Source organism: Hemicordylus capensis, chromosome 4 (genome assembly GCF_027244095.1).
Source record: "Hemicordylus capensis ecotype Gifberg chromosome 4, rHemCap1.1.pri, whole genome shotgun sequence".
Lineage (NCBI taxonomy): Eukaryota > Metazoa > Chordata > Lepidosauria > Squamata > Cordylidae > Hemicordylus > Hemicordylus capensis.
The window spans coordinates 321,450,631-321,463,952 of NC_069660.1; the positions used below are offsets into that span (position 1 = coordinate 321,450,631).

The 13,322-nt window shown below is 48.0% G+C and overlaps 1 protein-coding gene across 1 annotated transcript in view; it reads right to left on the reverse strand.

Annotated features, from left to right (window-relative positions):
- Positions 1-5,377: 5,377 nt before the first annotated feature.
- The window catches only part of SPATC1 (spermatogenesis and centriole associated 1), a 74,375-nt gene continuing 66,430 nt past the window's right edge, over positions 5,378-13,322 (reverse strand). The window contains exon 3 of the mRNA XM_053249195.1: positions 5,378-5,750. The gene's annotated coding sequence lies outside the window, so the exon portion shown is untranslated. The remainder of the gene's footprint in view (positions 5,751-13,322) is intronic.

Below are 13,322 nucleotides of genomic sequence, written 5' to 3' on the forward strand. Positions count from 1 at the left end.
ATGGGCAGAATCACGAGAGGGAGCCTGTCATTGCCACCAGGGTAGGGAGTGCCCCACCACTGCAGGGGGGAGGGAGTGCCTGTCAGAACATGGGGTGCCGATGCACTCGTTACACCACTGCTGCTGTTTCAGTGCGGGGAGTGAAGATTTGGGCTGATCTCACCTTTCCTCTGAAGTCCACTGTGTGTGTGTCAGCAAAATATGTTCCTGCAAGTTGCACAACTATGAGGGACAGAGTTTGATAAGGCATGGTGGCTCCAGAGGGGAAGGGGAAGGGAGGTCAGGAAAGATGGTCCCTCCCCCTGTTCAAGAGGTAGCGCAGCGGTACTCTGGAACTCATATTGCTGGACATGAACAGTACTAGTCTGGATGTCAACCAAGGAATTTTTAGAAATGAAAAATGTCTGATGGAAAAACAAAGTAGAGAGAAAAATTTCCACCTCACATATCTCTGCCTGCAATTCATATCAAAGGGAGGGAAAACTTCAGAAAGTCATATGTCTACCCTGGACTTCAGGAAAGCTGACTTCAATGAGCTCAGAGAAATATGACGTATTAGGCCTGTGCGATATCAGAATTCTAATATCGGAAATCATCCAATATTGGCCATATTGGATATCCGAATTAATTTCTATCCAATATTGAGCTTCCAATATCAGATCAGAAATATTGGAATTACTGCCATACTGTTGAAATTCATGTTGGAATTATACTGGAATTATCGGAAGTACAAAATGGCAGAAACCACCATTTTGAAACCTGGAGGAAGAAATTGGATCCCCCCATAGAGGTCAATGTGGTAATGGAAACAAAATCACCATAAACAGAGAGCTGGGCCTAGGGCTTTGAAACTGGGCACAGATACAAGGCAGGATGCCAGAACCTGATGTAGTGAATTGGAAGCAAAGCGGCCAATTCTTTGATTTTTAAGGTTTTTTGTTTTAAAAAATGGCTGAAAATGGCAAAATATGACTTATTTCAGGGCAGAACTTTACAAAAACTTTAGTCCCTCCTTGGACTATCATTCCACCCCCATGTAGAGGATTCTGCCCTTTGCCTTCATAAAAAAAGGTTAACAACAGTCTTTCAGGTCCCTCTAAAAGGGGACAGAGAAGGGTCTGGATGTGTCATCTGGGAGAGGGAACCCCCGAGTGTGGGCACCTCCACACACAGGAAAGAAGGCCTCCCTGTCCCGTGTACACACTGACCACCACCTCAGCCCCTGGTAGTACACGGAGCAAGGGAAGAGTCACAGAGGAAATGGATCCTTGACATATCCTGGGCCCAAGTCAAGGGGGGGGGGGGACACGTTATGTCACATGACCCACAAGCAGCCCCTCCCATCCTCTCTTACCTTTGTTTGGGTTGGAGTTGTACCCCTGGTCAGTTGGATTCACATCTGGAGGCTTTTGTGGTGCTTCTATGGGTTGGGCTTGGGCTTGAGGTGGGGGGTGCAAGAGGTGAAAAGAGTGTATAAGATGGTGCTGAGTGCGGCAGGGGCCTCATGGGGAGGCATGGGGAGGAAGATGGGAGTCCTGGTTGGGGAAGCTACCGAGAGTAGGTTCTGTCCCTTCTGCACAGTGCCTGTTCAGGTGCAGGGAGAGCAGAGCCATGTGTGGGGAAAAACATGTTGGGGATCTGAGAACTGTTTTCAGGGCAGAGGACCGAAGAGGGGAAATACAGTTGTGGGAGATGTGCCGTGGGGTGCTGTCTGGGAAGGGAAGGGCTGAAAACGCTGGAAGCCCCTGAGAGATCCACAGTGCTGGGAAACCGTGTGCTGGGGCTGCAACCAAATTCCGCCAGGGAGTCCAGTTCTGGGAGAGTCTGGCTGTGTGACATCCATTCCTCCGGGGGCACACTGTACGTCTCCCCTAAGCGTTCACAGGCATCAGCAGCACCCATCGTGACTGGGATGGAGCCCCCCACGGAGGGATGCCATCTTGATGGGCAAGACTGAGGACCAGCACTACTCTGGGAGGCTACAGACCCAAAGCCAGGGGCTAAGTTGATGCTGGGTGGCCTATCCGGTGGAAGCATGTCATAATAGTCCCAAAAAAAGTAAGGACTGTTAGTGCCCCCGAGAGCACTCTGGGCTGAGGCAGCCACAGAGGGACACTGACTGATGGGGGAAGCAAGAGCAGGTTGGGTCCTCTGAGGGCTGAAGCCAGGCACAGAGACGCTGTTGGGGATGGAAAACGTTTGTGCGATGGGGTGTGAAAGGCCGGCCCTCGGGAAGCTCTGGGAACCCACGGAGAAAGAAAACTGCCGGGTGTTGGGATGGTTTTGTGAGTATGCAGAGATGCCGGTGTCCTCTATGCTGCTCAAGGCTGAGCCAGGCACAGAGACACTGTTGGGGCTGGAAAACCCCTGTGGGATGGGGTGTGAAATGCCGGCCCTTGGAAAGCTGTCAACTGTATGGGAGAAAGAAAAAAACTGGGGGCCTGCTTGGGGATTGAGGGGCAAGCCAAGTGAGGTGGGGCTGGGAGAACACGACTGGGCATTTGCTGCAAGGGCCCTCTGGGACAGGGGCAGCGAGCCAGAGGAGCTGATGGAAAAGCTCTGTGGGGGGAGAACTGAAGCGGTACCACTCTCTAGGCTGCCAGATGTGAGGGAGGAGCAAAGTGGGCTGCCAGTCTGATCTGTCACTAGGGACCGTGGATTGGCTAGTGGGGGAGACTGAGGGCTCCCAGGGCTGCGGGTAGCAGAGGGAGGGAGCAGTCCTGGAGGGGGCACAAGAGCACGGAGCTTCCTACCTGGTGGTGGGGGTTGCAAAACAAAGGGGGCAGGGTTTTGAAGGACGAGGGGGTGGAATTTTACACGTGGCCTTGTAGGAGAGCCTCCTGAGACACTCACTGGGGATCTGGCACTGGTGGGAATGGATGAGGATTCCTGTGGGGAGGCAGAGTCAGTATCCCCCATGCGTGGACCAGAACCACTCACTGGGGTACTGTCACTGGCGGGAATGGATGAGGATTCCTGTGGGGAGGCAGAGTCAGTATCCCCCATGCGTGGACCAGAACCGCTCACTGGGGTACTGTCACTGGCGGGAATGGATGAGGATTCCTGTGGGGAGGCAGAGTCAGTATCCCCCATGCGTGGACCAGAACCGCTCACTGGGGTACTGTCACTGGCGGGAAAGGGAGATGCATCCTGTGGGGAGACCGAGTACGTTTCTAACACAGGTGAACCAGGACCACTCTGGAGCTGTTCTAGACCCAGCGGAGAGCTAGGTGACAAGGTGCTGGGGGATTTGGGAACCAGGGGTGCAGAGACCTGGGCCTGAGCCTGGGCCTGAGCCTGGGCCTGGGCCAGTCCTGTGCTGTCAAACAACTCGGGGAAAAGAAGGGTTAGCAGAAAAGGCAAACAAAATGTGAAATGCTGCCTGAGACCCAACGTGGGGTCTCGTACAACGCCACTCTGGGAGCACTCAGAGCTGAGCTGAGACTGAGACGGTAAGGTGCTGGGGCTATAGGGGACCAGGGCAGGCAAACCACTTCCACCCTGGAAGCTTGCAGGGTTAAAGCCAGGCACCGAAACAAATTGGGCATTTTGTCCGAAATCTGGGAGAGCACCCCACTGGTTAGAGGCGGCGGCGGCATTGCCTATTGGTCCAAAGCTGTACGGTGTGGTGTCAGTCTGGGGGGCCAGAAAGGGAAGATCTGAGCCATCGTCCAGCACTTGCTGAGAGCCCGGAAAAGACCCGTCAGTGGAAAGGGGATAGCAGGAGAGGGAACCCTGTGTGGTGGCATCGGTCTGGGTGTAGTTGGAGCTGCTTGATGGAAGATGTGGATGCAAAGGGATTGGGCATTCAAAGCAGTAGCCTCGATGAATAATTCTTGAGCCCGTAGTATCGTTCACTGCAAAGAACAGAGAGAAGTTCCACTGACTGTCTGGGTCACACGGGCCCCAAGGATATTCCCCCCACTTTGCCAGCACCAGGCCACTGAGAAGTTGCCAGTGTCACCACAACAAGGCGAGCCAAGAGATCCCGCCAGAGCACCAGGCAATGGGCCACCCAGCTGTCTTCATGAGCCATGGAGGAGGAGTCCAGAAGGCTCTTTCTGCCCCATGGGGCTCTCCAGCCCCTGGTTTCTCAGGACGCCAAGCCCTGCCTCCTCCCCTCCCAGCCATGGCACATAGAAGGCTGCCTTCTAACTGAGTCAGACCATGGGTCCATGGAGCTCAGTATTGTCTGAGCAGCGGCTTCTCCAAGGTGACAGGCAGGAGTCTATGCCAGCCCCACCTGGGGATGCTGCTGCCAGGGAGGGACCGTGGAACCTTCTGCAGGTGAGCAGGCAGGTGCTTGTCCCAGAGCGGCTGCACCCCCCCCCCCCCGGAGGGGAGTCTCTCACAGTGCTCACATGTAGTCTCCCATTGGAATGCAACACAGGGCAGACCCTGCTTAGCAAAGGGGACAATTCAGGCTTGCTAGCACAAGAGCAGCTCCCCTCCCCTCCAGACTCCTCTCGTCGGGGCTTGCTGGCTGTCGGCTCCCAGCACCCCGTTCCCTGAGCCTGTGCCTGGGACGGGGGTGCCGGCAGCCCCCACCAGCTGCCCGCTGGGTGGTTGTCAGCTCCCGCCTAGAGCACCCCTTCCTCATCCTCCGGCTGGCCGCTCGCAAGGTCTCTCTCCATTTTGGAGCGGCACGGAAGGGTCCCAGCGGGCCGGGCCAGGCTCCGTCCAGCAGCCCGTTCCTGTTGCCCTTCCAACGGGGGCTGGTGCCGGCTGCTGGGGGAGCCGCCGAGCTCTCCAGGCCCCAACCGAGGGGTGCGCGAGGTGGCCAGAGGGCAAGGAGAGCGGAGCAGGGCCAGGGAGCAGGGTCAGGCAGCCGTGGAAGGCCGGGTGGCAACCCGAGGGAAAGAGGGTGCAGCAGCTGCCCTTTCTGTGCCAGCAGGGAGAAGAGGCGAGGCTGGTTTGGCCAGCAAGTGAGGCGAAGCGCTGGGTGGGCCGAACGTGCTGGAGTCACCGGCCCCGGAGTCGCGGTGGCGCTGTGCCTGTGCAGGAGCTGTGGCGGGGAGCTCCCGCCAAGTCTGAAATCCATCCCCCACCCACCGGTTGGCACCTTAAGACAGGAGAACTCTGACTAGCATTTAAAGAGCATGAGTTAAGAAGAAGCATGGAAGAAGCACGAGGAAAATGTCATTCTCTAGGCAGGTCAAGAGGCCACCTCAAACAAAGTGCCAGGGAAGATGAGAAAGGCAGAGACAGAAGACCAGGTTCGAGGCAATGGGGTCATTGAGATTGGGATCAGGGTGCATGTTATTCAAGACCATGAGGGGAACACTTTCAGGTTGGTCCTCCCCTCAGTAACAGAACCCTGGCAGGGGACCAGTTGGGCTGGAGACAGACTCTCTGGGTCATTTAGCACAAGACACTGTTGGCATTTTCAGATGGTTTATTGCATTTGCAGAGGGGTGCGCCCTGTGGTCGGGAGTGGTCATCAGCAGATGGACAAGGGCTTCTTGTTGGTCTGTGACAGACGATGGAGGCAACTGAGTGGGATGATGCGTTTGGTGTGCGTCTCTGGGGCAATGGTGGTACTGAGGGTGTTCAACAGGCACTGGAAGTCTCCCTCGGCGCCAGCGGTGTTGGGTGGGTTCCAGAGGACGCCGTAAGTGATTGCAGTGTATTCTAAGTTATAGTCCGTGGATTTCAGCTCGTTCATGATGATGTTGTAATTGCAGCTGGTTGTGCCGTTACGCTGTTCTCGAGTCCATGAAGACAGGTTCAGGATGGGTGGCCGTGTTACTCTGTGACAGAAAAAACAGGAAAGAGAACAGACTCAAAGGAGGCTCCCCTGGAGGACATAGAGCACATGCAGTGCTGGTGAAAAAGTCAGATTTCTTGGCCACTCTGACTGCTACAGAGCAGGCCTTTCTATGGGCTAGCCTATGTTGGGTTCTGTTTATACTGAGTTTTTTGCTGCTCTCATACCAGGGGGTTGACTGGGCTCTGTGCATTGGGAGAAGATTGTTGTTGTTGATGATGATGATAATGATAATGATGATGATGATAATAATAATAATAATAATAATAATAATAATAATAATAATAATAATAATAAACATTCAGATATTTATAAAAAAAAGCAATGAGCATGTGGAGTACACAGTTAACAATCAATGGCGAGACACTTGGACAGGTTAGCATTAGAAGAGGCATTTTCCAAGGGGACTCACTATCCCCTCTGTTGTTTGTAATCGCCATGACCCCACTTTCACAAATACTAAACAAAACAGGCCTCGGATACCAAACGTCTAAAACATCAAGTAAAATAAACCATCTGCTGTACATGGATGATCTGAAGTTGTATGGAAAGTCCCAGTCAGAAATCAAATCACTGCTAAACACTATCCGTATATTCAGTAGCGATATAGCAATGGAGTTTGGACTAGACAAGTGTGCTGCATTAATAATGAAGAGAGGAAAAATAAGAAAAACAGAAGGAATAGAACTGCCCAATGGAAGCAAGATCAAGAACCTGGAAGAGAAAGAACATTACAAATACTTGGGCATTTTCCAGGCTGATAACATTGCACACACTGAAGTGAAAAGAAAAATGGGAAGTGAATACATCAGGAGAGTTAGAAAAATCCTCAAGTCCAAACTCAATGGCGGGAACACCATACAAGCCATAAACACCTGGGCTATACCTGTTATCAGATACACTGCAGGAATAATAGACTGGAGCCAGGCAGAGCTAGAGACACTGGATTGTAAGACCAGGAAAATCATGACCATCAATCATGTTCTGCACCCCCACAGTGATGTAGATAGGCTATACCTCCCTTGCAGCTCAGGTGGAAGAGGAATGCTGCAAGTCCATCAAACAGTAGAGGAGGAGAAAAGAGGCCTTGAAGAATATATCAAGGACAGTGAAGAAGATGCACTTCAAATGGTCAAGAACGCGAAACTATTCAACACCAATGAAAGAAAGCAGGCCTACAAGAAAGAACAAGTCAAGAACCGAGCAGAAAAATGGAGAAATAAGCCCCTGCATGGTCAATATTTGCACAATATAAGTGGAAAATCAGACATAACCAAGACCTGGCAATGGCTTAAGAATGGTTACTTGAAGAAAGAAACAGAGGGTTTAATACTGGCTGCACAAGAACAGGCACTAAGAACAAATGCAATAAGAGCAAAAGTTGAAAAGTCAACAACAAACAGCAAGTGCTACCTTTGTAAAGAAGCAGATGAAACAGTGGACCACCTAATCAGCTGTTGTAAAAAGATCACACAGACTGACTACAAACAAAGGCATGACAAGGTAGCAGGGATGATACACTGGAACATCTGCAAAAAATACAAGCTACCTGTAGTCAAAAATAGGTGGGACCATAAAATTGAAAAAGTGGTAGAAAATGAAGATGTAAAAATATTATGGGACTTCCGACGACAAACAGACAAACATCTGCCACACAATACACCAGATATACAGGTGAAACACGGAAAATTAGAATATCATGCAAAAGTCCATTAATTTCAGTAATGCAAATTAAAAGGTGAAACTGATATATGAGACAGACGCATTACATGCAATGCAAGATAAGTCAAGCCATAATTTGTTATAATTGTGATGATCATGGCTCATGAAAACCCCAAATCCACAATCCCAGAAAATTAGAATATTACATGGAACCAATAAGACAAGGATTGTAGAATAGAACAATATCAGACCTCTCAGGGTGGTTCACACAGAGAAATAACAATAAATAAGATAAACAAAATGGCTCCCTGTCCCCAAAGGGCTCACAATCTAAAATGAAACACAAGACAGACACCAGCAACAGTCACTGGAGGTCCTGTGCTGGGGGTGGATAGGGCCAGTTACTCTCCCCCTGCTAAATTAAGAGAATCACCACGTTAAAAGGTGCCTCTTTGCCCAGATAGCAGGGGTTATACATCATCATGTTACTCACCCATCCCATCTCCTTATACCAAAGAGAGACCAGGCCATCAAAAGCATCATCTGTTCTCTCAGTAGGGAAATCCCCCAGAGTAATCAAGGATCTGTTAGGATCCATACACAAATACTAATTACAGTAATTTTCTGGAACAAGGCAACAGGCAGAGCTAACATTCTTATTCTATTTGCAAGTGAAAGCAAAACGAACAGCTCTTCCAGAGGGGTGATATATTCCAACTTCAGTGCAAATCATGATGATGAATAAAATGAGAAATCCACACAACATACACGGTCTCAAAAAGGACATTGTAGTACTTGAAAAGGTGCAGAAGAGGGCAACCAAGATGATCAGGAGCTTGAAGCACCTTCCTTATGAGGCAAGGCTACAACACCTGCAGCTTTTTAGTGTAGGAAAAATACAACTAAGGGAAGACATGGCAGAGGTCTATAAAGTCATGCATGGTGTGGAGAAGGTTAATAGAGAGAAATTTTCTTCCTCTCCCACAACAATAGAACCAGAGTTTATCCCCTGAAACTGACTGCCACAAAATTTAGGACCTACAAAAAGAAGTAATTTTTCACACAGCATATGCTATGTGAATTCTCTGCCATGGGATATGGCGATGGCCACTAGTTAATGGCTTTAAAAGGGGCTTAGAGAAATGCATGGAGGACAGGTGTATCTATGGCTGCTAGACCGAGCCACCTCCAGCCTCGATTTAAGACTAGATTTAAATATGCAGGAGAGGGGGCATGCATCTCTTGACTGTGGGCTTCCCGGAGGCATCTGGTGGGCTACTGTGGGAAATGGGATGCTGGACTAGAAAAACCTTGGGAAGGCTCTTCTTGTGACAGCATGTAATATTTTTAGTGCCATCTGCCACAATCTTTAAATAAATTATCTTTTAAAGTTAGAATAAAATAAATTTGAAAAGTTATCACTTATTCATAGATTGTCAGCAGCTGGTGCTAAGAATATTTCATGACATCCTTGTACTTTGTGTGGATTTCTCATTGTATTTATCATCATGACCCCTGCTAACTGGGCAAAGAGGCACCTTTTAACATGGCGATTCTCTTTATTTAGCAGGGGGAGAGTAACTGGCCCTCTCCACCCCCAGCACAGCATCCCTCCAGTGACTGTTGCTGGTGTCTGTCTTATATTTCTTTTTAGACCGTGAGCCCTTTGGGGACAGGGAGCCATCTTATTTTTTTTATTATTTCTCTGTGAAAACCACCCTGAGCCATTTTTGGCAGGGCGGTATAGAAATTGAATAAATAAATAATAAATAAATCATGATTGTGACACTGAAACACACACACACACACACACAGGTGTTAGTTTTCATTTTCCTTCCAACAAGCACATCGGACACCAGCTGACCGTCCCCCTTGCCCATCAGTGTGTGTCCACGTGCTTCTTCTTCCCAAGTGCAGGCACTTGAGTGCGAGAAGGCAAAGCCTTCCAGAGCTCTCCCTGCTTTGGCTAGCTGGGGGGAATAGCGCTGTGTGCGCACGGCCTTAGAGCACGCATGCAGCCAGGTGGTCAGCCGGAGTCTCCTTTCTTTTGGGAAGCTTGAAAGTGTCAGTATAAAACACTGTTGTGCTTCGCATAAAACACTCCTGCCTATCGCCTTTAAACATTTATAATTATTCCTATATTAATATTTCCCCCTAAATTGAATTTGAATATAACCTTTAAAGTACACAAAATGTGTTTTATTGGACTTTTCCCTGATAAAGTATTTCAGTTCAAATACTTGTGGCTGTTTGGAAATCTCATTCGATACTTATACAGCACCTTACATTAACAGGGGGTACATTTTTAGTTTTGTTTACCAAGTATATATGTTAGAGTAACGTGTAATCAGGTCACTCTGTATTTAGTGCCTGGGAAGATTTCCCAGAAAAGGTCCCAGCATTTTTTCTAATTCCTAATTATCTGGCCAATTGATCACCAGAGCAGCTCACAATAATAATAACCCCAAACAAACCAAATTTCATGAAAACCACTAGAGGGAAAGGCTTGTCCCTTTCACAGGGCGTGGGAGGGAGGCAGTTGCTCCAGGGGGGCTGCTGCCTCATCCTCAGGCGTGTCACTCGGACTGCTCCCCATCTCCCTTGGAGAGGGAGTTCCGGAGCATCGGCCTTTTGCACCAACTATCCTAATGACCACTAGGGGCATCATTGGGAGCAGAGGGAGGGTCTCCTTACCTGTCCCTGCTTGCCTCTACTCTATGGCCCCTGCCTTGACTCCTTCTCAGGTACGTCCTGTAGTGAGTCAGTCCTCTTCCTTTCCTCCTAGAGAGAAGATGGGAACATCTCTCCATCCCTCTCCCTACCTATTCATTATATAGCTGATAGATAGAATAGGTCTTTCCTATCCCAAACGTTTTTCACTACTAAACCTATTTAGATTAGACTCTACAGTGATCTCCATGCGTGTTACTCTAAATAGCTGCAACAACTAAACTCTGCACCCTGTAACTGGAGTGTTAGCTTCCTAGGTGCTTTGCTAAATAATCACAAACCCCAAAAGGGTTACGGGCCCAGCAGCCCAAAAGTCTGCAGCAGAGTTTTTCCTTTTAAAGTGCAGCTGAGTGAGTTAGAAAGACAGCATGGATTCAGAAGTGAGCAGTGCTGCCTTCTCCATGCTGAATGGAAGGAATTACGATCAATGGGCCATAAACATGGAAGCCCTCCTGACAGCAAAAGGACTTAATGGAGCTCTCACAGAATCATGACCAACAGATGAGGCAGCTGCCCAAAAGGAGTGGGATGCACAGAACAACAAAGGATATGGCTTGATTGTCCTAAATGTAAGTAATGACTCACTAATAGTCAATACCATCGTTTGATACCATTGACCATGGTAACCTTCTGAATCACCTGGGGGACTTGGGGATAGGAGGCACTGCTTTGCAGTGGTTCCGCTCCTATCTCTCGAGTAGATTCCAGATGGTGGAGCTTGGTGACAGTTGCTCCTCAGAATGGGAGATGGTAAATGGAGTCCCTCAGGGCTCCACTCTGTCACCAATGCTTCTCAATATCTACATGGAACCGCTGGGTGAGGTCATCAGAAGGTTTGGTGCTGGGTCTTATCAGTATGCTGATGACACCCAAATCTACTTCCCCTTTTCATCTGCATCATCAGGAAATGGTGTTCTTTCCCTAAATGACTGCCTATAGGCAGTAATGGGCTGGATGAGGGATAACAAATTGAAACTGAATCCAAGCAAGACGGAGGTGCTCATTGTAGGGGCTCAGAATCTGAGGGATGAGTTAGATCTTCCTGTGCTGGATGGGGTTACACTCCCCTGGAAGGAGCAGGTACATAGCTTGGGAGTACTCCTGGACCCAGGCCTCGCCCTGGTATCTCAGATGGAGGCTATGGCCAGGAGTACTTTCTATCAGCTCCAGCTGATTTGACAGCTATGTCCATTCCTTGAAGAGGACAACCTCAAAACAGTGGTGCACCAGCTGGTAACCTCCAGGGTTCTTTATTGGCCTTCAGGAGAGTCCTCAAAACCTATCTGTTTGGCCTGGCCTTCCAGGGTTTTTAAATGGCTGTAAATAGTTTTAATGTTGTAACCTGGTTTGGGGTTTTTTAACTTGATTTTAATTATTTTGTTTTAATGTAAACTGGCCGGAGACATTTTGGAATGGCGGTATAGCAATTGAATGAATAAATGAATGAATGAATGTGTTTAAAATGGCTCAAAAAGCTGAATGGCAGAGTCTCCCCCAATGCTGCTGTCCTTTTAATTCAAAAGAATTGCAAAATGTTGTTGGAAGAAGGAGGGGATCTTTCAACCCATACAAGTGAAATGCAGGAGACTCACAGACTACTTAAACAACATGGATCTACTTTGGATGATCAAATGTTAATTGACTTGATTCTGAGATCTTTGCCACAGAGTTGTAACCATGTGAAGATGGCATTGGAAGTTTCATATGATAAACTTGAACTGGAAACTGTAATTGCATGCTTGCAAGATTTCAGCCTTAAACAGGGGGAAACAGATTTTGCAAAGCATAGGGACAGTACTGCAGCCTTTTTCAGCAAAGACATTGCTTTAACTGTAACAAAGCAGGGCATTCACATGCTATTTGCACAGAGCCCAAAGGCAGGAAATGTAGAAAGAATTCTAGAGGAGGAAAACCTGATTACCATAGTTATAGAGATGAGCTCACAGACAGAGAAGCAAACAGTGTGCTGGTTTTGAAGAACAGGATACAGAGAGAGACAGTCAAAAGATCAGGCCTTACAATGTAGCAAGCAAGAATAAAAGGAATTATTTTATTTTTGATTCCGGAGCAACCCAAAATATTCCGAATTCCTCTGAACGGTTTAATGGTTTAGACAAACAGAGGCGCTGTTACCCCTGGGCTTTGGGGCTGAAGTCCAGGACCTCCACACCCCCTGTCCCCCTCCTCTTTAGTCTGTCCTGGGTGTCTGTGCCCTCAAGAACCTACATGTTAAGAAATGGTGCTTTACGTGCAGCGAGGGGGCCAACAAAGGCCTTTAGGTCCAGGCTCCAAAATTACCTTGGTGCACCTCTGTAGACAAAAATTATAAAGTTCCTGTTTTTGTTGCTAATGGGGACACAATTTATTCGATGGGGAGAGGACCAGCTGAACTGCATTGCAGGCAGTCTGGTGGACATATTAAAAGGATTTTGATCCAGGATGCTCTCTTAGTCCCTGATATGGACAATAACTTGATCTCTGTGGGACATGGAGTCAAAAAAGGTTGCAAAGTGACTTTTGAGGACAAAGTTTGCTACATTACCAGAGATTATGATTTAATTATGACAGCCTGTATGCGTGCTTTTCCAATTGGACTGTGTAACTGAACAAGCAAGCCTCACAGCCTCATGCAAACACAAGAATTGTTCTACCATATGACATAAAAGACTAGTGCATAGGCAACTAAATGTGAGAAATGAGCTTGAGAAAAATGGAATAATTAAGGACTTTAAAGTGGAATCATGCACATAAGCTGCCACTAGATGTCAGTGTTACTTACTTAATAAAGGGCTGAGACCCAACTTTTCTGGACAGACACAGAGGGAGTCACAACATCCTCTGGAACGAATACATTCTGATGTCTGTGTTCCACTTGAACACAGTATGGGTGGCAATCACTACATGCTCACATTTATTGATGATTTTTCAAGATTTACTTATGCATATCCTCTGAGAGAGAGAAATCAAGTGTTTGAAAAATTTAAAGAGTGTGTTGCACTGGTCAATAACAAATCTGCAAGAAAACCTCAAAGAATAAGGTCAGACAATGGAGGTGTATACAGGTCAAATGACATGAAAATATTCCTAGAGAAACATGGGATTTCACATGAGCCTGCTCCTGCATAAACACCAAAATTGAATGGTGTGGTGGAGAGGAAAAACC